This window comes from Felis catus, chromosome D1, assembly GCF_018350175.1.
Source record: "Felis catus isolate Fca126 chromosome D1, F.catus_Fca126_mat1.0, whole genome shotgun sequence".
Taxonomy (NCBI): domain Eukaryota; kingdom Metazoa; phylum Chordata; class Mammalia; order Carnivora; family Felidae; genus Felis; species Felis catus.
Genome location: NC_058377.1, coordinates 54,815,692 through 54,839,706, shown reverse-complemented (window position 1 = coordinate 54,839,706; position 24,015 = coordinate 54,815,692). Strand labels below are relative to the sequence as shown.

The 24,015-nt window shown below is 41.4% G+C and overlaps 1 protein-coding gene across 2 annotated transcripts in view; it reads right to left on the bottom strand.

Moving 5' to 3' along the window:
* The window catches only part of PAK1 (p21 (RAC1) activated kinase 1), a 157,844-nt gene extending 140,564 nt beyond the window's left edge, over positions 1-17,280 (bottom strand). For both annotated transcript variants that reach the window (XM_023239404.2, XM_045038688.1), the window contains exon 1: positions 16,748-17,280. The gene's annotated coding sequence lies outside the window, so the exon portion shown is untranslated. The remainder of the gene's footprint in view (positions 1-16,747) is intronic.
* Positions 17,281-24,015: the final 6,735 nt, after the last annotated feature.

Sequence of the window (24,015 nt, the reverse complement as noted above, 5' to 3'; positions counted from 1 at the left end):
CACTAATCCCATTCATGAGGGTTCCATCCTCATGACCTAATCACCTCCTAGAAGTGTCACCTCCCCAATCATCACATTGGGTATTAAGATTTAACATATAAATTTGAGAGAAACATAAACATTCAGTGTATAGCACACCCTCAGGAATTTATAATCATGAGTGGTTGGATGAGGACTCGAAGACTACATGGAAGACATGGCATCCAAGCTGGATCTTGAAGAATGAAGAGTTTTAATAGCAGAGAGAGAAAAGGAATTCTAGGCTGAGGAAACAGGATCAAATGACATTTCAAAGTGAATAAAACACAGTCTTTTTAGAAAGATGAAATAGGGTCAAGAGAAATGAGGCTGAAGAAGTAGGTGGGGTCAAATTATAAAGTTCCCTGAAAAACAACTTAGTTTACATATTATCTTACAAGCAATGGGGACACAGTGATTACTTTTGGGCAGAACAGTAACAGGATCAGAAACATTACTCCAGGCAGAATGATGAATGAATGAAAGAGAAAGACTGGTGGCCAAGACACTAGTTATGAGGTAATTAAAAGCCTAGAGAAAAGAAGATTAGGGTGTAAACCAAGCAGAGGAGATAGAAAAATAAAAACAAATTTGAAAAAACTTCAGAAATAAAGCTGCCAAGGCTTAGTAATCCTTGATAATGTGAGCTCACTCATTCAACAAAGATTTACAACACTTATGTTCCACACACTGTATTAGGTGATGAGGTATAATGGTGGATAAAAAAAATATGATCTTTGATTCCATGGAGCTGGAAGTCTAGCCAATAACAAAGAGTCAGATAAGTATAGAATTACAGATCATTACCAATGACATTACAGAAAATAACAAAGTACTGTCAAAGGATAATGGTGGGGGGGGGGGGGGATCTTCTTTAGACAGGTTCTGGCTCACAATAGCTACTTAATATTTGTTTTCTAAAAGAAGATACAGGGGGGAAAGAGAAACCAGACTTGTGAAGAAGGCAGAATTGGGGAAGAACACACCAGGGGAGAACAGGTATGAAGACCCTGAGGCAGGAAAGACTTTCTCAGGCGGGCTCAGGTGGTTAAGCATCCGACTCTTGGTTTTGGTTCATCATGAGATGATCTCACGGTTCATGAGATCAAGCCCCACATGGGGGTCAGTGCTGACAGAGCGGAGCCTGCTTGGGACCATCTCTATCACTCTCCTGCATGCTCACGTGCACACATGCACACACTCTCTCTCTCTCAAAATAAATAAATAAACTTAAAAAAAAAAGACATTCTCAAATTTTGCAGAACAGGGGGAAAAGTGCCAATCACTCTAAAGCACAGTCAGTGCAGTGGGCAGTGGCACAAGATAAAGTTAGAAAAACAAAAACAAAGGTCAGGTCTCTCAGAACATTATAAATCATGTTTAAGATTTTATATTTTCTCCCAAATAAAACAAAAAGCTTTTACAGGCTTTAAGCAAAGAGCTCAGTTAAAAGACTACTATAATAGTCTAGGGTAGAAGATGGTTGTGGCTTGGATTAGAGAGGTGACAACAGACATGGGGAGAGGTAGATGGACTCAAGAAATACACAGGAAGTAAAATTGACAAGATTGGGAGTGGAGTACATATGAAGGATAGGAAAGAAGGAAGTATCAGGGGTAAATCTTAAATTTGTGGTTTGAGTAACTAGGTAAACAAAGATGCCACTAAAACAGGGATAACTTAAGGAGTACCAAATTTGTGGGAAAAGATCAAGAATGCAGACTTAGGGGCACCTGGGAGGCTCAGTTGGTTAAGCTTTGACTCTTGATCTTGGCTCAGGTCATGATCTCACAGTTTGTGACACTGAGTCCTGCATCAGTCTCTGCTCAGACAGTGAGAAGTCTGCTTGGGATTCTTTCTCTCTCTCAATCTCTCTCACCCCCTCTCTCTCTGCCCCTCGTCCCCACACGTGCACACACACTTTCTCTCTCTCTCTCTCAAAATAAATAAACTTAAAAAAAAAAAGAATGCATTTTTAGAGCATATTAAGTAGAAAATGTTGTAAGATCTCAAAGTGGAAATATCCAGTGGATAAGAGGATATACGGGTCTAGAGTTAAGGACAGAGGTTAGGCTAGAGCTATCTGGGAAAATATGGGAGTTATCAGCATATATACAGTATTCAAAGGCAGGACAATGAATGAGATCAAGCAGAAAGAGAGTATGATGTAAGAGGAGGAGAGGATCTTACCCTTGAGGAATTTCAACATTTAAAATCAAGATAGGGGCACCTGAGTGGCTCAGTCAGTCAAGCATCAAGACTCTTGATTTTGACTCAGGTCATGATCTCACAGTTGGTGAGATCGACCTCCACAGAGGGCTCCAGCTGACAACAAGGAGCCTCCTTGGGATTCTCTCTTTCCCTCCCTCTCTTTGCACCTCCCCAACTCATGCATGTGCACATGTGCATGCACATGCTTTCTCTGAAAATAAACTTTAAAATCAAAATAGAAAAAAGGCAACAAATAAACTAAGGAATGATCAGAGGTAGGAGGCAAAAAAAGTTATATCACAGAAGGCAAAAGAATATCTTTTTAAAGGCTTTTATAAGTTTATGTATTTTGAGTGAGACAAAATACATGTATTATGTATTTTGAGTGAGAGACAGAGACCACATGTGTGCGCATGCTTATACACACACACACACACACACACACACACACACACACACACACACACGAGTGGGGGAGGGGCAGAGAGGAAGAGAGAAAAATCCCAAACAGGCTCCCATGCTCAGCTCAGTGTGGAGCCTGATGCGGGGCTCCATCCCACAACTGTGAGATCATGACCTGAGCCGAAATCAAGAGTTAGTTGCTTAAATGAATGAGCCACCCAGGTGCCCTGGCAAAGGAATATTTTAAAGAGAGAGTAATCAAAAAGGCAAATATACAGAGAGGTTCAGTAAGTTGACAATGAAAAGGAAATTCCATGGCTGTTAATATCACAAAAACAGACATCCAGGCATTAAGATCCCCTTGTTGAAAGCACACACTGATACCTATAAAGTGATCATGCAAAACAAACAAACAAAGATAAACCTGAATCTGAATTACCCTCCAAATACTAAATTACACATAATATTATATAGGACCAAGGAGCTTGTTACAGCATAACAGGGAAATGCAAAATCCAGGCAGTAGGAAACTCTACAGAACAATGTGGTTTCTTCAACAAATAAGCTGAAAGAGGTTAAAAAAGAGATTGAGAGGGACCTTAGAGACTAAAAGAAGACAGAAAAGACCTATCAACAAATCTCTCAAAGTAGCCCTCATTTGGATTCTGCTTCCAACTGTTAAAGAAGAAAAAAAGTATGACATTTGAATCACAACTGAGTATTTTTATGATAGTAAGGGATTACTGGGTATTTGTATGCCACTACGGTTTTTGGTTTTTGGTTTTTTTTTTTTTTTTTTTTAAGTAGATTTGGCACAATAGGGGTTATTATGGGTCTTAGTAAGTGTGGTTGTGATGCGGTGGTGAGGGTAGTAGACTGGAGTAAGCTTTCAAGTAAATAGGAGGTAAGGCACTGGAAACAGAAGCTGTAAACAGCTATTTAAAGAAAACTGGCTTTGAAGGAGAACAAAGACAGGGTTTAGCTGCAGGCTGACATGAGATTTCAGGAGCGCTTTTATTTTGGTAGGGAAGGGGGAAATTGTTTTCATTTAAATAGAACATCTGAATGCTGCTTATAACTCAGCAGAAAGCAAAATGTAAAGATTCAGTGAAGTGAGGTTTCTAAGAGAGGACCATAGGAAGGAATCTAAAAGTATGTGAAGGAGAATCACTTCCTTCATTGTAAAGGAAGGTGCAAAGGCAAAAATGGGTGCAAATCCAAGTAGATCCTTAGATTCAGTAGTAGGAATATGAAATTTCTATTTTATGTGTGATACAGGAAGCAAAGTGAGGTAGGAGGATGGGGGTGGGCGGGGAGGAGAAACCCAGAGGAAAACATGGCAGGTGGAGAGTGAAGGGAGAACTGAAGATAACCCTGAAGAAAAACAGCTACTTTCAGAGCTAAAAAAACAGGGGTAAAAAAACAAAAAAAAAAAAAAACAGGTTTTTGGAAATGGGAAATGAGTCCACTGAATAGACCAACTCCTGAAGAAATCATTAAAAGAAAGACTGTGGCGGTATTTTCAGCTTGCAAATATTAAGTCCTGTCAAGAGCACATTAGGTCTTTATATCCCTTTACCTAGTAATCCTACCTACGGGAATTTATTCCAAAAAAAAAATATTTTATTTTTTTTTAATGTTTATTTATTTGTTTGAGACAAAGAGAGACAGAGCATGAATGGGGGAGGGGCAGAGAGAGAGGGAGACACAGAATCGGAAACAGGCTCCAGGCTCTGAGCCATCAGCCCAGAGCCTGACGCGGGGCTCGAACTCACGAACCGTGAGATCGTGACCTGAGCTGAAGTCGGACGCTCAACCGACTGAGCCACCTAGGCGCCCCCCCAAAAAAAATATTTTAAAGGAGAAAGCTATATGTAGTGTTACAGATAAAATTACAGTGTGATTTACAACATGAAAAGAAAACCTAAGTGATTATGAGTTTTATGTGTCAATTTGGCTACACTATAGTACCCAGTTACTTGATTAAATCTAACTACTAATCTAGGTATTGCTGTGAAGGTATTCTGTAGATGTATTAAACATCTACAGTCAGTTGACATTAAATAAAGGAGATCGTTCTTCCTAATCTAAGGGTAGGCTTCATCCAATCAGTTGAAAGGCCTCAAGAGCAAAACTGAGGTTTCCTGGAGAAAAAAGAATTCTACTGGTTCTATTTCTCTGGTAGAACACTGACTGACACAATGATTTTAGGCAAATCATGGAATATCAGGTAATAATTTTATAGTGAGCACTAAGAAATTACATGGGGAAATGTTTATAGATCAAGGAAAAAGGGGGGCACCTGGCTGGCTCAGTCAGTAGAGCATCGGACTGTTGATCCCAGGGTCATGTAGTCTACTTAAAAAACAACAACAACAAAAATCCATAAACAACAAACTGAGGTCTACATTGTGATTACAACTATGTAAATGTGTATGTTTACATGTAAGAAAAAAGGAAACAAAAGTGGTTATTCATTAGAATAATGGAATCCTGGCTAAATCTTAAACATATGAATAGTGTTACAAAATAGTTTGTGAAATAGAGCTCTGTTATTTTTTAAAAACTTTTTAAGTTTTTTAAAATGTTTATTTTTGAAAGAGAGAGAGTACACATGCTGTGAGCGGTGGCAGGCGAGCAGAGAAAAAGGGAAACAGAGGATCCGAAGTAGGCTCTGTGCTGTCAGTGTGCGGGTCTGACACTCACAAACTATGAGATCATGATCTGAGCCGAAGTCGGACACTTAACTGAGCCGACTGAGTCCGACTGAGCCACCCAGGTGCCCTTGTTATTTTTAATGGAAGAAAGTTAGTGACGTTATTGTTAAGCCTTATTAAAACTACATAACACTTTAAAGAAACTCCTGATAATCTAAAAGGAAACTGCCAATTTTGAAATGTCGCCTTGGATAGTACTAAAAAGAATGGACCCTCTGGAAGGCAAATATACTTACAAAGGCCTCAATCCAATGCCATTTTTCAGTAACATAGAATTCTTCAACTCAAATGAAATGAAGTCCCAGAATGGCAAAGTAGGCAGTGATCAGTTTGATCAGCTTAAGAAATTTCCCACATCCTTAACCAGCTAGCATCAGGGCATGCATTCAACTTTGACTCAGATCAGAGATGTTTGTACTGAGCAGCTAAATATTTAGCACTCCAGGGTTCTTTCCTTCCCTCTCCAACACCAGGCACTGAAAGGATTCTTGTATGCTTGTTGAACTTGAGAAACAAACAAACGCTCTAAGTAAAGAAGTCATGACTCGGTTTGATGTTGGCTCCACGTTCATTCTTTCAATCAAAAAATATTAAGTGGCTACTATATGCTAGGAACTGTGAATACAATGGCGAGCAAGAAAAGATAATTTTTATTTTAAAGAAAAGGGCGCCATTTTAAAACTTACTCTCTTTAGGGTGCCATGCCTTAAAAAGAAATAATTCTCTGGAGCTTAAGGTCTAGTAGGACAGATAGATATTAATCAAATAATGCCACCGTGTAGTGTGTAAGAGTATAGTTCTATGTAAACAAATAATGATACAAATGCTAAAATGTTTAAGGATGAAGTGCACTGGCATCTGAAACTTATTTGGAATTGCTTCAAAATAAGATGGATTGATGAATGGATTAAGGGATGGATAGATAATCAAATACAGCAAAACATTACAGAATCTAAATGAGTATATGGGTGCTCACTGCACATACTTCCCTCTTAATATTTTATTATAATTTTTAAACATACAAAAAAGTTGAAAGAAGTATACCATCAAATAGTTTCAAGAGTAAGCCTACAGAAAGGATTTTTTTTTAAATGAAAATTTCAATCTTTGACCAAGAGTTCTACTTAGATATTATAGATACCAAGAGGCAGTCTAAAAACCACTTACATTAATCAATTTATCCATCAGTACTTATTTGCTTGTTTGTTTTAGCGGACAGCGATAGAGAACACTCTAAACTCAAAATACTATGCCAAAAGTGCTGGCACTATACAGGTGGAGAGTGGCCCTCAGGCACTAATTGTCTCTGTCTATAAAATCAGATTTAATAATCCCTTCTCAGTCTCTCGGGATTAAACAGGATATCGCATAGGGTAGCAATTTGAAAGGTCTCTTCCTATCACCCCAACTCTATCAAGTACCATTCACTCTTGTTCCATGTGCACCAGTCATAATGGCTTTTTTTTTTTTAGTTCCTATGTTGAACTTAAACCAGTGCTAATAGAAATATAATACAAGCCATTAACGTGAGCCACATATGTAATCTTAATTTTTCTAGTAGCTATGTTTTTAAAAGCTAGCAAAACAGGTGAAATTAATTTGAAAATCTATTTTAACCCAATTAATCTAAAATACTAACATTTTATTATACAATAAATAGTGAGTTGTAGTCAATTCTTTTTTCAGTACTAAATCTTCAAAATCTGGTATGTATTTCATACCTACAGCACATCTGTATTTGAACCAGCCACATTTCAAGTGTTCAGTAGCCATACTCTCTAGTAGTTAACATCTTGAGCATCATAGCTCTAAACTTTTACCTACTTTCAGGGTCTTTGTGCATTTAAAATGTTCCCTCTGCCTGATATGCTCTACATCTGGTTCTCCGAATGGCTAATAACTACTTATCTTGTATATCTCAGTTTAAAAGCATCATCTCCTCATTGAAGCCTTCCCCTTCATCACTCCAAAATTCTCTACATTAGTCCTTTATCTCTTTTGTAGGACTTACCAAAACCTGCAACTATTTATTTGTATGCTTAATGCTTTTCTCTGTATTCCCCTCTGGAATGTAAGCTTTATAAGAGTAATGAGAAGGATCATTTCTATATTATTTATGATTGTACCCCAAGTATTAATCACAAGGCTTGGCACATAGGAAGCAACCAATAAATATTTGTAGACCAATGTAGGAATTGATAAATAGATACACTGTAGAGACATACTGAGTTTTTATGCACGTGAAAGTGTGTGTGTTTTGCCCCTACTCTACAAGCCCACAAATAAGAATATGTTCAGCAGCCATTCCCAACTAGCCTGGGACAGAATTGTCAAGACAATTCTCTGACAAGAGTTAGTGGGTAGAAACAACATGATTTTGGGAAAGAGAACAAGCTGTAAATAGCTTTACCATTCTCTAAGGAACTAGGAATTTTTTAGAAATCAAGAGAAAATGAAGGAAGTGCCACTGCAAGCAACACCCAAATGATCAGGAGCCAACACTAGATTTGGAGATTGCAAATTTCCAAACTCATGGCCATGTTATCATAGATAAGCCGTTACCTTCTTACCACCTGTAAAAATAAGATGCCTTAAAGATAGAATGAAATGAAATTGTATATGAAAGTGTTTTGAAAATAGTAATATCTAAATACATATAAATTGTCTCTAGGCTGCTCAGAAAATTTGGAGTTTCAAAGGTCTATCATTATGAATTTTTCTCCTTTGCTTATCTGGTTTCTTGTTTTAAGTTACTTTGCAGATTTGGGGCACCTGGGTGGCTCAGTCAGTTAAGCGTCCAACTTCGGCTGAGGTCATGATCTCGCGGTCTGTGAGTTCGAGCCCCGCATCGGGCTCTGTTGCTGACAGCTCAGAGCCTGGAGCCTGTTTCAGATTCTGTGACTCCCTCTCTCTCTGACCCTCCCCCGTTCATGTTCTGTCTCTCTCTGTCTCAAAAATAAACAAACGTTAAAAAAACTTTTTTAAGTTACTTTGCAAATTATATATAGATAACTTTTTTTTTAATGTTCATTTATTTTGAGAGAGAGAGAAAGGGAGGGACAGAGAGAGAGGGAGAGAGAGAATCCCAAGCAGAGCCAGATGCAGGGCTCGATCCCACAAACTATGAGATCATGACCTGAGCCAAAATCAAGAGTCAGACACTTAACTGACTGAGCCACCCAGGCACACCAATAATTTCTTAAACTAATCAAGCAAAATCTATCCTGATACCAAATAAAAATCTGACTCAGGACTGATCATATGACTCCAAATGGGAAAATAATCTTAAATGGAAGAAAATGTTATAAAATAGTAATTCTCCAACAGGTGTTGGGGAGGGGGGTAGTGGCTAAAAGTCCTTCCACTATACGAGGTCCTTCTGCAGCCATTCCCCACCATTGAGAATTGTTTCCATACTAAAACACTGTCACTGATGGATTATGTCTTAGAGTATTACAGAAGAAAAGTGAGGACAGAGGAGAAAGAGTAAAGGTAAAAAAAATCACTGTCATACAATATTTGAGCTGGGGAAGTTAGCCTAAGATTTAATGCATCTATAAAACAGCTCAGGAAAACTGAGGCTCTGCGTGGTTAAGTGACTTGCCATGGTCATAGAGTAATAATCATAAAAATGTCTCCAAATCCCAGTTTGATCTATCTGCTCCTAAATTTTCTCATCTGTAAAATGAGTATAAAACAGCATTTCTCTTATAGGATTATTTTGAAGAGTAAAGTAAAAATCAAATGTAAAGTGTTTGGTACCTTGAAAGTCCTTGGTAAGAGGTCAGTTGTAATGAGGCTGTTGATGTTCATACGTTCCTGATCTCATTTATCCCCAGTGAACAATGAGGCTGGGGGAAGCAGGTGGCTGGGAAGCAGGGAGATCACCAACCCAAACTCATGTTTTAAGAAGATTAAAAGAAAATAAATGATATTACTGGTTACATTTCCACAATAAAACTGATAGGTTTGTTGGTTTGGGTTTTTTTGGGTTTTTTTTTTTTTTTTTTTTGGTTTTCTGGGTTTTTTTCATTTATTCTTCTGTATTCTGGAGTCAAAAGGACCTGGCTTCAAATCATAGCTGTGATGCTGTACAGTCCAGGCAATTCAGTTAACCTCTGTTTCCTATTCTATAAAATGGAGATAAAACAATTACAGTCCTAGCTAGCTAATCCACATACTTGTTGAAAGAATAAAGTGAGATAATATTAGTGACAATACTTTATACACTACACAAGAAGCCCTTCATCATCTAGGCCTTGTCTTTCTCTCTGCTTTTATGGCTCCCTACCTTGCACCCCATCCTGTAAATGTACTAAAATATTTAGGGATACCCAAACATACTCTCAAGACTTCTAACACTCACACTGCTCTCTTTCAAGAAGGTTGTTCCTCTCTCCTCTCTTCCTACTCCTCCCCAACTGTGCTTGGTTAACCCCTGTTCATCTCTCAGAACACAACTTAGCTGTCACTTCCGTTAAGAAGCTTGCCAGGCATGGGGCACCTGGGTGGCTCAGTCAGTTGAGATTCTGACTTCTGATTTCAGCTGGGTCACGATCTCATGGCTCATGAGTTCAAGCCCCACATCAAGCTCTACGCTGACAGAATTGAATCTGCTTAAGATCTGTGTCTCTCTCTCTGCCCCTCCCCTGCTCACACAAAAAACTCTTCTCTCTCTCCCTCTCTCTCTCAAAAATAAACATTAAAAAAAAGAAGAAGAAGAAGAAGCCTTGCCAGCCCACCCCCATTTCAGGTAGAGAAGATGCCTTTCCTCTGTCTTCACATAGCATATGTCTCCACATGCCATTTTTGTCTCAATATAATTATCTATGGACATGTCTGTTTCTCAACTATAAACTTAAGGGTAGGGACCAGGTATTATTCATCTACTCCTTCAGAGCCCCTGACAATGCCTTGATGCTCAATATGTGTCTAGCAAATGAACCTTAAATAACAATTAAAACATTAATTTTCATATATGAGTTACCAAAGACTTTATACAAAATATTACAATATAAAGCAATACTTCTCAACCTTGGCTGCATATCAGAATCACCTTAAACCTTCAAAAATAGAGATTCCAAGAGATTTTAATTAAGCAGACTTTAGAGCCCAGGCAACTGTTCTTTTTTTTTTTTTTTTTTACATCTTCACAAGTATTTCAAATGAATAACCAAAATTAAAAACCACTGCTATAAATAATTGAGGTCATTAAGTTACAACAATTCTACCTAACACCCTACAATTCATTTTTACATACATTATTTTTTTAACCCAGTATACCTAAGATACAGTGTTATATTAGTTTCAGGTGTACAACATTCATTTTCACATGTATTATTAACTGAGTTTTCACAACTCTGTGAGTTAGGTATTATTTCTATTTTCCAAACTAAGAAACATATTTAAATAAATGTCCAAATAGGTCTTTGCCTAACTTCAAATTTAGTGCTCTCCCTCCTACATCTATCTCCTTCCCTAGAAAGTGATAATATTGCAGCAACATACAAAGTACATGGAGACAAGGGTTCAAATGAAAAAGACATTAATCCCAGCTTTGAGGGAATCAGTGAGAGAATAAGGAAAACTGGGCCTTGAAGATACAGGCAGGGAGATGAAGGTGGAAGTCATATATATTGTGTCACTGTCATTTGTCACCTCAAAAGATTCAAACAGCAGATTCTGTAAAGGAGAAAAATGTTCTTGCCAGCCTCACTTGGTACTTACACAGTCTGAAAGGGACATGAGAGAGGGCTGAAAGTAGAAAATGGAATAAGAAAGTCCCATAAACAAGAATGAACTTCCCAATGCTGCATGCAGATTACCTCACCCTGACTCCATGAATAAGGGCCAAGATATAAGGGGCTTGTTATAACTAAAACTTAAATCAATTTTAGGGAATTAATACCAAACAAAATCGTATTAATGAGGGATCAATGAACTTCTGGTTCTTTCTAGACTTACCACACTATTGTTAGAGAGGGGATAATCTGGAGGATCCTAGCACGTAGATCATTTCCCCATCTCAAAGACTGGGAGGATAGAGTGGTGGAAGAAGTTACTTGTGAAAGATAAAGCTAAATGCAGGAGCAGAAAAATGTATGACATTATGTTAATAAACTTATGATGGCAAAGGGAAATGAATATTCAGACACAGGTGACACAGAATGCTGGATAAAGTCCTAATTTCTCAGCTTCAGTAGGGAAGTGTTATCTTATAAGTCTGCAATATCATGAATATCTGACAGTTTTACCAGCAATTTTTTTTTTTGAGGTTCATACTGTGGACTTCAGTCAGGATTTTCTTAGAAGGAAAAGGCTAAAGAGAGTAAGAAGCAATCTACAAGGATATTTCTAGTGCTCCAAAGTTTAGTTTGACAGAATTTAAAAGGCAATATGATACAGTGGCAAAAGTGAAGTATTGCATTGAGATTCAAAAAATGTAGTTTTAAATCAGTATTTAGTCATTCGCTAATGATGTGCCTTTGAGCAAATCAAGACTTCTATAATCCAGTCTCCTAACTCATAAAATGGAAATACCTATCTCACAGGGCTGTTGTGAAGACTAAACAAAAAACACCAAGCAAAAATGTTCTTCTTTTCTCTGTATGAATGATAAATGTAAATGCATGTAAATCTGTCTTCACCAATCTTTCTATGCACAAAAAAAGAGAGCAAGCTAAATGAAGAAAAAATTTATTTTAACTCTCACAGCAATATACTTGCAAAATGTTCCTATATCCTCTATACAGAAAAATTAAAGCAGCCTGGGTAATGAACATAACACATAATTGCTGGCATTAGGTGAATATGAACTGGAACAGAGGTCTACCACTTACTTTCAGCAAAACCTTGAACAAATTCCCTTTGCCAGTTTGAGCCTCAAGCTCTTTATCCATTAAACAGAGATACTAGCAATCATCGTATATTATTACATTATTTTGAAGATTGCAGAAAACAACTCACATAATGTCTGGTACATAACAGGTATTCAATAAGGTTTATCACCACCTAATAACTGTTAACAAACTATACTTTCCAAAGGTTCCTTTATAATCAATATTGTATTTAGTTGCTTCGTACCCTTGTAAGCTAGCCATAGCAACTGTTACTATCCCCATTTTACAGCTGGACAAAAGGTACACAAATAAAACTACTTCCATAAGGTCATGCAGTAATAAGACACTAAGGTTGCCTGACCATTCCTCCCACTCCAAATTACAACATTAATCCTTAGGAATTAAAATGATATCTATGAAACAGAACATGCTTTCGAAAACCTTCAACTTCTCTCTTTACAAAAAAAAAAAAAAAAGGTTTTTCCCCTACTTTCTGGTTATGGTTTAGAAAGATAAAAAAGGGGGCAAGGGGCACCTGGGTGGCTCAATCGGTTAAGTGTCCGACTCCTGATTTCAGCTCAGGTTATGATCTCACAGTTCATGTGAGACTGAGCCCTGCACTGGGCTCTGTGCTAAGATGCTGACATTGCACGGCCTGCTTGGGATTCTCTCTCTCCCTTTCTCTGACCCCTCCTCTGCTCTCTCTCTCTCAATATAAATAAACTTTCAAAAAGGGAGGGAGGGGAGAAAAATTCATTATAACCAGCAACAACACAATTAAGAATTGTCTCAATTAGCAACTACTGATTCCACCTTAATTTTTGTTTGTTTTCCCCAACAAGGCCATCGATCTCTTAATCAAGATATTTTTAAAAGTCTGCTTATCAAAATGACACTTGTTTGATAAACTATTCCTAAACTGATAAAAAAAAATTAGAAAGACAGCTTTCTCCCATCTTCCAAAGTACACATCACTTTTTTACCCCTCTACTTTATCCCTTCATTTCAGCTCTTATCATACCATGTTGTAGTATCTTTAACACCTTGAGGACTTGAACCGCATCCTATGTGTACCTGAACATCCTGTCCCAACAAGGGGCCTTGCACATGGTAGAGAAAGCCTCAATAATTGTTTATAAATAAACGGATGAGCAAATGAAGCCAATCTCTCAGAGGTAAGTTAGGAAAGGAGAAAACTGGATATGGTATCTTAGGGCTAATAGGAAAGTGAAAGAAACAAAATATTTTAAGAGCTTCATAAGGAAGAGAAACCTTTGTGTGGAGTCAAACAGGCCCTTGTATGGCTTTAAGTATCTCTAGAAAAAGACAAAAACCACAGAAGATCCGGAAGAGACAGTTTGAAATCCAAAAACTCAAAAGTTAGGGTGCTTATTTAGATTTGCAAAACCAAGTTGAAAATTCCCAAGAAATAATCCTAGCCTAAGATATTTTGACAGCAGTTTTCAGGTCTTGGCTAAAAGAACGATAGCTGAAAAAACTGCAGGCTTTGGTGGAGAAAGACAGATGTAAAAGGGAAGGGAAGATAAGCTCAGTCTAAAATAAATCCCCAAAAATGCTAGAATCCACTTGGATTTGCATATTAGCTTATGGTTCCTCTTCATTCTGAGAACTATTCTTTAATAAAACCCCAATGTCACAGCTGGCGATATATAGGAGTAAATCATCTTATGATTCTCATTTAACAAAAACTGAAAGCCTGCTATATGCAGCCACTACTCTAGGCAATGGGAATAAAGTAGCAGGAAAAAAAAAAAACAGACAAAACACTCTCAGGAAGCTTTCCATCTAGTGGCAAAAGATACAAGACAGACAGATGGGATGGGATGGGATGGGATGGGATGGGATGGGATGGGATGGGATGGGATGGGATGGGATGGGATGGGATGGGATGGGATGGGATAGGATAGGATGGGTTGGGATGGAATGTCAGGCAGTAAGTGCTAAGGAAGAAAAAAGAAGGGAGTGGGGGAAGAGAGAGAAGGGAAGAGTGTGAGGGAGCTGGCAAGGAGACGTCTTATCAAAAGCAGATCTTTTAACTCAGTGGTTTTCAAACTTTATCAAGTGTCAGAATTGCCCAGGGGACTTGTTAAAGCGGGGGGGGGGGGGGGGGGGGGGGCAACTCCACAGTTTTTCATTTGTAGATCCTGGGATGGGAAAAGTAATTTGCCATTCTAGAAAATTCCCAGATTATGTTGATGCTGTTCATGTAGGGACCACACTTGGAGCTAATTGTTGTAACCTAGAAGATTAAGAAGCCTCTATCCCATTGGTCTTGATTTGCTTCTTCATTCATTTCAAAAACATATTCAGAGCCAGGAACTTTGCTAGGAACTAAAATTAAACAGATCCTACCCTCAAGAAATTCACAGATTTACGGGGGGGGGGGGGGATAAACTCAAATAATTGCAATAGAGTACTATAGAGAGCTATAAGGGTGGTATGTACATGAGCCAGAGATTGGAAGAGCAACCAATTCCATGGAAGTAATAGGAGGAATGACTAATGGACTGCTTCCCAGAGGTCCAACAAGCACTTCTCCACAGGCAGGTAGTGGGTGGGAGGCCAGCATTTCCATTGGAAAGAACAGCACCAGGGAAAAGCAGAAATGAGAAAGAGTATGGCAGGGAAGCTATAGAAAGTGAATCTGCAGAGGTAAGCAGTAATCTGATCTTTGAGAGTTTCTTATTCATGTTAAAGAGTTTGTCTTTAGACAATGACTAGTCGGGAGGGAGGGAGACATGATGTGATCTGGTTTAATTTTACAAAGGTCTCTCCGGGTACAGAGTGCCCTTCTTTCACAAGGCACTGCCTTCTCCAAGCCTAGCACAGGGCCCCCAACAGGAGCTTAGAAAATGTATATTTAACTGAACTGAACAAGCTTTCTGTCAAGTGCTGTCTTATGAATGAGAGGCAGGCCACCACCTTCCCCACAAGACTCGCTTTGGCCTGGACAAGACTTGTAAAACAGGTCCTGCAGCCTCAATTATTGCACACTACTTCTTGTACAACTGGAGCCCCCCAGAGATTATTAGGGCAGGCCTTCCTTGTTTACATGTCTACCTCACCCGCTAGACTTTGAGCTCTTTGAAATCAGGGAATGTCTTAATGGAATCTGAATCCCCATAGTCCTAGCAGAAGACCCAAAACACAGGAGCTCTCCAGACTCCAGTAACGTTGGGTAAATGAATGCCTGAGTAAGCAAATTTACCAGATAAACCCATGAGCTCATACAGGTAAGGATATGGATGAGCTTCAGGGAATGTTTCAGGGTCCATGTTCCCAAAACCCTTTTTGACAAATAGAGTTTCCAGTCGAGTGAGGTGTACCCGATATAGGATTTCCCAAACAGGAACAAAAAAATTGTTACAAGTGCCCTAAAAATCCTGCTGGGCCTCTGGGGATCCCAAAGAGAAGTCAATTTTGCCTGAGAGGAGTTTGAGGATGGAGGCTAGCAAAGACCTGGGGGATGAGGCATGTGGCGGGATTATTCAGTAGACTCTTCAAAGCTGAGTAGGTGCTTGATACCTGCCGATTTCTAGGGCATAAAAGCAAAGTCCTGGAATTTTCAGGCTGGAAGTGAACTGCTCAAGGTCACTAAGGTGAAGCCGCAAGGTAAGACCAATGAGGCATCTGTATCTTGTTGATTCCTGTTTTCTCCTAACAAAGGCACAGCAAGGCAACACTACAGCTTTTTCTCAGAAACAAGTTTTAAAACATGGGCTACACTAATGAATTTGAATTTTTACTGGTAACCATAGTACCAACCCTTCCCTTCACCTTTCAGGACTGGGGAAAAAAGCAGAAGACAGTTATCAAAGAGGTTTAACAAACAACAAGCACTTTGCTCCCGGCACCCACAAATACCCAAAACTTCTTAAGTATTTTTCCAAAATACTCGCAGCAATATTTGCTGCTTAAACATTCAAGACAGTAAAAGCTAGAATAACCATGTCTTTCGAAATGGAATATGAAGCGTAAAGTAACCGTAGGTCTCCTTTCCTTGTTTGTTTTTAACTCCACAAGTTAAGAGGATTCCCGGGGTGGGGGAGGGGCTGCCCAAGTCAAGCTCCATCCAGCCGTATTTTTCAAGGAGGTGAACCCTAGAGGTGATTGCCCCGGCCTGGACAGGAGGGAGTTTTTTCCGTGCAGAATGAATCGGACGCCGCTCGGCTAGGCTTCCCGGTGGCCCGCCAGGGTTAGCGCCGAAGGACCGCAAAGTTCGCAAGGGAGGCGGCTCCGAGCCCCGGACCTGTCGGGTCTCCGGGCCCCTCCCCCGCCCCGGACCTCCCCCGAGTCCCCAGCGTCTGAGAGCGGCAGCCGCGCCGGGGAGTGCACGGGGGGCCTTTGTTGGTACGCCGAGGGCCGCCGGCCACGCCGGGCGGCGCCCCGCCCCACCTTACCTGGCGCCCCCGCCCGCACGCCCGGCCCGGCCGCGGGGAATGAATGGGCCCCGGCCCTGACCCCGCGCCGCCCCCACCCTCGCGCCCCAGCCCGGCAGCCTGCGACGCCAGCGGGGCCGCGCGCGAGGCCGGCTCTCACCTTCCGCGCTCGCTCGGCTCGACTCCGCTCCTCCTCCTCCTCCACCCTGGTGGCGGCGGCCGAGCCGGGGAGTGAGCGCGCGAGTGTGCGCGAGGGGCCGCTTCACTTTCTCCCTCCCGTTGCCGCCGCCGCCGCCGCGCGCTCGGCGCCTCCCCCACCCTGCTCGAGCCGGGGAGTCCCCTCAGGACGGGGGCGGGGGGCGGGGGTCAGCGACCGTGAGAGGGCTGGAGGCAGGCGACGCGGGAGTAGGGGGTGCTGTGAGGGGCGGGAATGTGAGGGGACTCGGGCGGCCTCTGGGGAATGAGGTGCGGAGTTGTTTGAGGGGATCTTGAGAGCACGGGGCTCCGTGAAAGAGGGGGTTAAGACTCTGAGGGGAAAGCGTCTGTGAAGTAGGACGGCAGAGCCGGTGAGGGCGACAGCGGGGAGGCGCGCGGGACGAACGTAGTGGAGGGGACGTGGGGAGAAAGCCGGGAGGGGGCGTCTACAGTGCCGCCGGTACCTAGGGCTCCAGCTGCAGCCACAGCCCGGCCGCCTCCCCCGCCCGCAGCCGCGCTATTGTACGCCGCCCGGCCAGGCCCGACCGCCTCTCCCACGGGCCCCCGCCCCCTCCCCCGCGAGGCAGCGGCGCCGGCCGAGCCAGGCCCGCCCCGCCTCCCGCAGGTGGGAGGGGGCGGGGAGGACAGGCGCGACCCACGTGAACGAGGCCAACCCGGGCTGGGCGGAGGGGGGGGGGGAGGGGCGAGCGCCTGGGATGACGTCATCGGCGCATGACGCCAGAGGCTGGGGAATCACCCGGCTGTTGCGTGATGTCATTGCGCCGGCATCTCTCCTCTCCCCTTTGACCCTCTTGCGGCTGCAGACTCTGCGCTGCCTTTCTCCAGGAAGGTTTTGTGATGATTTCTGGGGGCATTAATGGTGTAGTAGTCTAGGGTCGGAAAAGACAACTGACCCCCTGATCTTGTGGTCCTCCTCTTCAAGTAAAAAGCACCGCTGCATCTGCTAGCTCATTGCCAAGAACTGAATTTGAAAACGATCCCATCTCCTGTGACCTCAAAGCCACTTTATTATACTGTTTGTTTTCTTTGTGGGGAGAGGCGCGGGGCGGGGAGACCCCGAAATGATAATGGAGGTTTGAACTATTGTGAAATGAAAGAGAGAATGGGTTTCCTTTCCCATTTTTCTTCTACGGCGGAGGCTACGTTCAACCGGAACCTTTCTCCTGAGCTCAGATTTTATACTTCCAAATACCTCCTGGATAGCATCACTTGCATACCCTACTGTACCTCAAATTCTATTTGCCAGAACTGAAACAACGTTGGCGACTAAGGGTCTGGAATCAGAGTGCCTTGTTTCAATTCCCAACTGTACTGTTAGCGATAGGACCTTAACATTTCTAAGCCACAGATTTCTCCGTAATAAATAGTACTTGTGTATCCTTAACTCCATCTCTCTATGCCTATTTTACCATAATAATAGTAACTACAACTTAGCTTATATTAAGCCCTTTGGAATGTTGGCCATTCCTATTACCACTTTTCCCCAAACTTACTACTCAGGTTACTTCCTGGTCTTAACATCGCCCAGGACATAGCCCCCATTTTTATCCCCTCAACACTCTTACCAAGTTGGTCGCCAACTTTAGGAGACTGTTTGGAGTCTCCTACATATTTCTCAAGTCCTTGCCCTTCTCTTCACTACCATCACCTGGACAACTGGAGCAGTTTCAGTCCCTCCAAATCCAGTCATTCTTGCTGGTGATCAGAGAAGCCTTTTAAAACCACAAACCTGATGATGCCTTACCCTGTTTAAACACTCTGAACGGCTTTTGTTGCTTTCAGGATGAAATCCAAACCCATTAACTTGGCACTGTGCAACCTAGGTGCCTATAGCAGCCTTTCTAGCTTCATCTCACATGGAATATCTTTTGTTGCAGCCACACTGAAATGGTGCTTAACGTTCTTTGAATACACATTTTTTCATGTCTCGGAGCCCTTCAATCTTTATCTCACTGGCCAACAGCTATCCATTCTACAAAGCCCAGCTCAAATATCATGTTCATTTGTTCATTCAACTAATATTTCTTCAGTTTCCCTGAGCCTTCACGATGCTGTAATCTTACATTACTTTCATGCCTCTTGTGGCATGTACCACAGTCTAGTAATTGTGTTTGTGCACCTAACTTCCTGAGCTCCTTGAAAGCAAGTCCTTCTCCTATCTATACTATCCTTATTCCCAGTATCTAGAACAGTGCCTGACACACAGTCAGAATAAATATGTTATAAAACTGTAACAAATGCTCACACAGTGCTTCACTGTGTGCCAGATACTGCTCTAAGCACTCCTTTAAACCTCCAATAACCCTTTGAGACAGACTACTGTCATCCCCCCATTTTGTTGATGAGAAAACTGAGGTGTAGAGGAGTTACTCTAAGCCAAGATCATAATCTAGCAAATTAGTTTTAATCTAAACTATTTTTGCTTGGTCTCTGTAGTGGGCAGAATAATGGCTTACATTCTAATGTTCACATTCTAATCCCGAGAATCTATAAATATATTACCCCCCATGACAAAAGGGACTTTGCAGATGTGGTTAAGTTAAGGATCTTGAGATGGGGAGGTTATTCTGGATTATCCAGGCAGACTCAGTGTAATGACAAGGATCCTTAAAAATGGAAAGGGGGGGATGGGGCACCTGGGTGGCTCAGTCAGTTAAGCGTCCGACTTTGGCTCAGGTCATGATCTCACAGTTTCTGAGTTCAAGCCCCACATCAGGCTCTGTGCTGATAGCTCAGAGCCTGGAGCCTGCTTTGGATTGTGTGTCTCCCTCTCTCTCTTCTCCTCCCCCACTCACATTCTGTCTCTCTCTCTCTCTCAAAAATAAATAAACATTTTTTAAAAATTTAAAAAAGGTGGGGGGAGTGGAAAAGAGGTAGATTCAACTACAGAAGAGACCAGATGTGAGATGTGATTCAACGTGCAAAACACTCTACCCACCCTTTGAATACAGAAAAGAGCTGCCAACTAAAAAATAAAAACTCCAAAAGCTGAGAAAGGAAAGAAAAAAGATCCTTCCTTCCAGAAAGGAACAGAGCCCTGCTGACACCTTGGTTTTAGTCCAGTGATACCCATTTCAGACTTCTGAACCACAGAACTGTGAAATAATGAATGTGTGTTGTTTTAAACCACTACATTTGTGATAGCTTGTTACAGCAGCACTAAGAAACTAATGCAATGTCAAATCAAGGGTGACTGCTCTCTGCTAACAATTGGAGGGGGCTACTTGCTAGAGGTACAAAATTCTTAGTTGCATCCACCCAAATGCCTCCATCCCAGGCTTCATGGTCCCACTCCCTACCTATAGGACCCCTGACTTCAGCATAAGGGAACATTCGAGGGATTGCTGCCACGCTAACTGTTTTATTGTGAGCCTCATTTTCAGCATAGTCTGCTCTCCAGTTGCAGGAGAGGAGGGTTCTTTAAAAATCTTCCGTGGAGATCTTTTAGAGTTCATACCATGTCCTGAATTGATAGGTGGATGACCTGACCCTGATATTCCCTTTCTTCAAGGCTTTTCTTTTAATAAAACATTTTTTGAGCAAACTCTGTGCCCAATGTGGGGCTTGAACTCACAACCCCAAGAGCAAGAGCCACATGCTCTACCAACTGTGCCAGCCAGGTGCCCCTTTCTTTGTCTTCTTTTTTTAATTTTCCTTTTTTTTAAGTTATATATTTATTTTGAGAGAGAGTGTGAGTACATAAGCGGGGGAGGGGCAGAGAGAGAGGGAGAGAGAGAATCCCAAGCAGGCTCCACACTGACAGATGTGGGGCTTGAACTCATGAACCAAACTGTGAGACCTTGACCTGAGCTGAAATCTAGAGTCAGACACTTAACCAACTGAGCTGAGCCACCCAGGTGCCCCCAGGTGCCCCTTTCTTAAAGGCTTTTAAGATAGTAAAATCCAGGCAACTCCTTGAAATTAGAATTAGCATTACCCCATACCATTCAAGCACTAGAGCATGCATTCTCATTCAGGGGCAATATCTCCCCCAAAGAAATGAAAATTTGTTCTTCTTTTTTAAGTTTTTATTTAAATTCCAGTTAGTTAACATACAGTGTAATATTAGTTTCAGGTGTACAATTCAGCGATTCAATGTGAAAATTTGTTTTTAGGTGGGAAAAAAGCATTTTAGTATAACAATGGTTTGTAGCCTCCAAAGATCAACCCTATTTGACAAATCTTATTCCTTAGTATTTAATTTCTCTGGCTAGGGATACTTTATTTTTATTGAGATGTAATTGACATATAAGATTGTTTTAGGTGTACAACATAATGATCTGATACATGCATATATTATGAAGAATTGCCACCATATAGTTAATATCCATTACCACATATAGTTACAAATTTTTTTCTTTTGATAAGAACTTTTAAAATCTATTCTCTTAACAACTTTCAAATATGCAAAACAGTATTGTTAATGATATTCACCATGCTGTACATTTCATCCCCAAGACTTTGTCTTGTAACAAGAAGTTTGTACCTTTTAACTGTTTTTATCCCTTTTTCACACCCCCTACCCAGGATTCTTTTAATTTTTCTCCTTAGGAGGGCAATTTCTTTCTTTGAGGTTGAGAATCCCTATAGTGGAAGTACTGCATGATCTAATGTACTTCTTCCATTTGTACTTCCAGTCTACCACAGGTGAAGGACTCGGTCGTGAAAGCATAGCATATCAGGGGTTATCACCAACAACTGAGTCCTTGTTGCCATCTGATCAACGCGTAATTCAGTTTCATCATTCCATCCTGTGGGTGTTCACTTTGGGGTCAGTCTTGGTCCCAACTACCTAAGTTTCAGTTTCCAAAAAAATAGAGCGTGAAATAAAGACTTGGGTGCAGGTAGTTTACTTGGGAGGTGACCCTAGGAAACAGGAATGAGATTAGGAATAGGGAAAGCCAATGTAGAGCGTGTCCGTAAGGGTCTCATTTCTGCCTGAACCTCAGAGAAGCATACAGAATGCCTCCCAGAATAAACCACCTGAAAGACAAAAACTTTTTGTCCTACTGACTTCCATGTCTCATTGGGTGAGGGTTGTCCCCAGGGCTGTTGACTCCCCTGGGTTCTGTGGCTTTGCTTGGAGGTCCAGCAAGCAACTTAACCATATTGGAGAAGGTCCTGAGGCAGAATACGGAACACTTGAGGTGAGAAGCTGGCAGCAGGAGGAAAGTTGGAATTGTCTACCACAATTGTGGCTGAAATCAGAGGGAGGCTAAGGAAATGTGACAACAAGCACCAGAGATGTGTGCTGACAAATTAAGCAGGTTTTATTTATAGGTTCGCATTATCAAACCCACTGTAGTAGATAATGCCAAACCTATTTTCCAAAATAATTGAACCAATGTACACTTTCACCAGCAGTGTATGAGTGTTCCAATTAGCCCACATCCCCACCAATACCCGATGTTATCAATCTTTATTATTTTAACCATTCAAGTAGGTATGTAGTGATATTGCATTATTATTTTAATTTGCATTCCTTTGATTACTAATGAGGGTAAAAACATGTTCATGAGTTTGTTGGTCATTTGGATATCCTCTTTTGTGAGGTACCAGTTCAGATCTTTTGCTCAATTTTCATATTTTTTTTAAAGTTTACTTGTTTTTTTAGTAATCTCTGCACCCACCACGGGGCTTGAACTCACAATCCCAAGATCAAGAGTCTCACACTTTCCGTTCAACTCTTCACAGACATTTCAAGTTTGGGGCTATCATGAACAAAGCTACCAGGATCATTCATGTACAAATCTTTGTGTGGATATAGGTTTTCCTTTCTCTCGGGTGTGAAATGGATGAGTTGCAGGGTAAACTTATGTTTAACTCTATAAGAATTGCTAAACTGTTTTCTAAAGTAGTTGTGTCATTCAGTGTCCTTTTGACATGCCCCCATCATTCTCTGAGCACTTCCCTGCTTTTTGGCTCAAGATGTTCTAGACTTTTCTTATACTTTCTTTGACCCAACCCTCAAACCAGACATTTCCCGAAGAGTTCTGGTTCCTTTCACTGAAAACTTGTATGTAGAAGGCAAGATCTTAGTACTAGGTGAGCTCATTACTATGGAGTGTCACTGTTCCTTGGTGCCCTCAGGGTATATAAGGCTCCAAGCAGACTCATTCTCTCTCTCTTTCTGGTCTGTAAAAAGCATACCACCATAAGTCCTACAGCTACAAGGAAATGAATTCTGCCAACAACTGAGGGAGCTCAGAAGCCTCTGATAATTAGGGAACCCACCAGCACAGTGATTGTAGACTTGGGAGATGCTGGGTAAAGGATCTAAGTCATTCCCAGACTCCTAGCCCACCGAACCTGAGATAATAAATACGTATTTTTTTAAGCAACTAACTTTGTGGTAATTTGTGACTGAGCAATAGAAAACAAATAGAGGTTGGGTGGGAGAGAAGGCTCCATGAGTTAGAGGCACTAGTGAGAGTTTGGAAAGGCAGAAGTGAGACAGAGACCATCTTCCTGTTGCTTTGTTGCTGCTGGGAACAACAGTTATAGAGACTGGGTTTTTCTGTAGCCATATCTCAGCGGCCAGCCACTAACATTGTGGGAGTCTAGAGGTAGTTGTCATGACAGCAGCAGCAGCATCCTGATCCCTCAGTTGCAACTGTGTTGCGTATTCTTGAACATCAATAGCTCCTTTGGTGGGTTTCTGATCCCCCACCTCCCTAATTGTGCCAGAGCTGGTAGCTCCACTGGCAAGTCAGTTTGGCAGGGTTATTCAGGTCGTTATTCCAACCTACAACTCAATTCTCCTATATTTGCAACAACCTTGTGAGTACCTCATGTCTCTTTAAATCTTTTTGTACTTAGAGCATCTAGAGTTAATTTCTGTTTCCTTCACCAAAAGCTTAACAGACATACCCGCCTTTGCTTGAGCTAGTTTAAAAGGCTTCCTCTTTCTTGTGGCCAAGTGATCCTAGTCTAAGATAACAATGGGGACCTTAAGACTCGACTGTTACAACAAGGGGTGGGAACTGAGAAGTTCAATAAGGCAGAATTAGGGCTAATTCATTCAACCAACATATTTCACTCATCCTTTGCTCTGTGTCAGGCCCTAGAAATAGAGATGGATTGTGAACACCCCTGCCCTCAAAGAGCTCAAAAGCTAGTTGGGAACACAAATACATCTTTAAGGAAATCACAGTACAACATTTTATGACCTGTAAAAGGAATTAATTAAATGTAGTGGGAACCCAGAGAAGA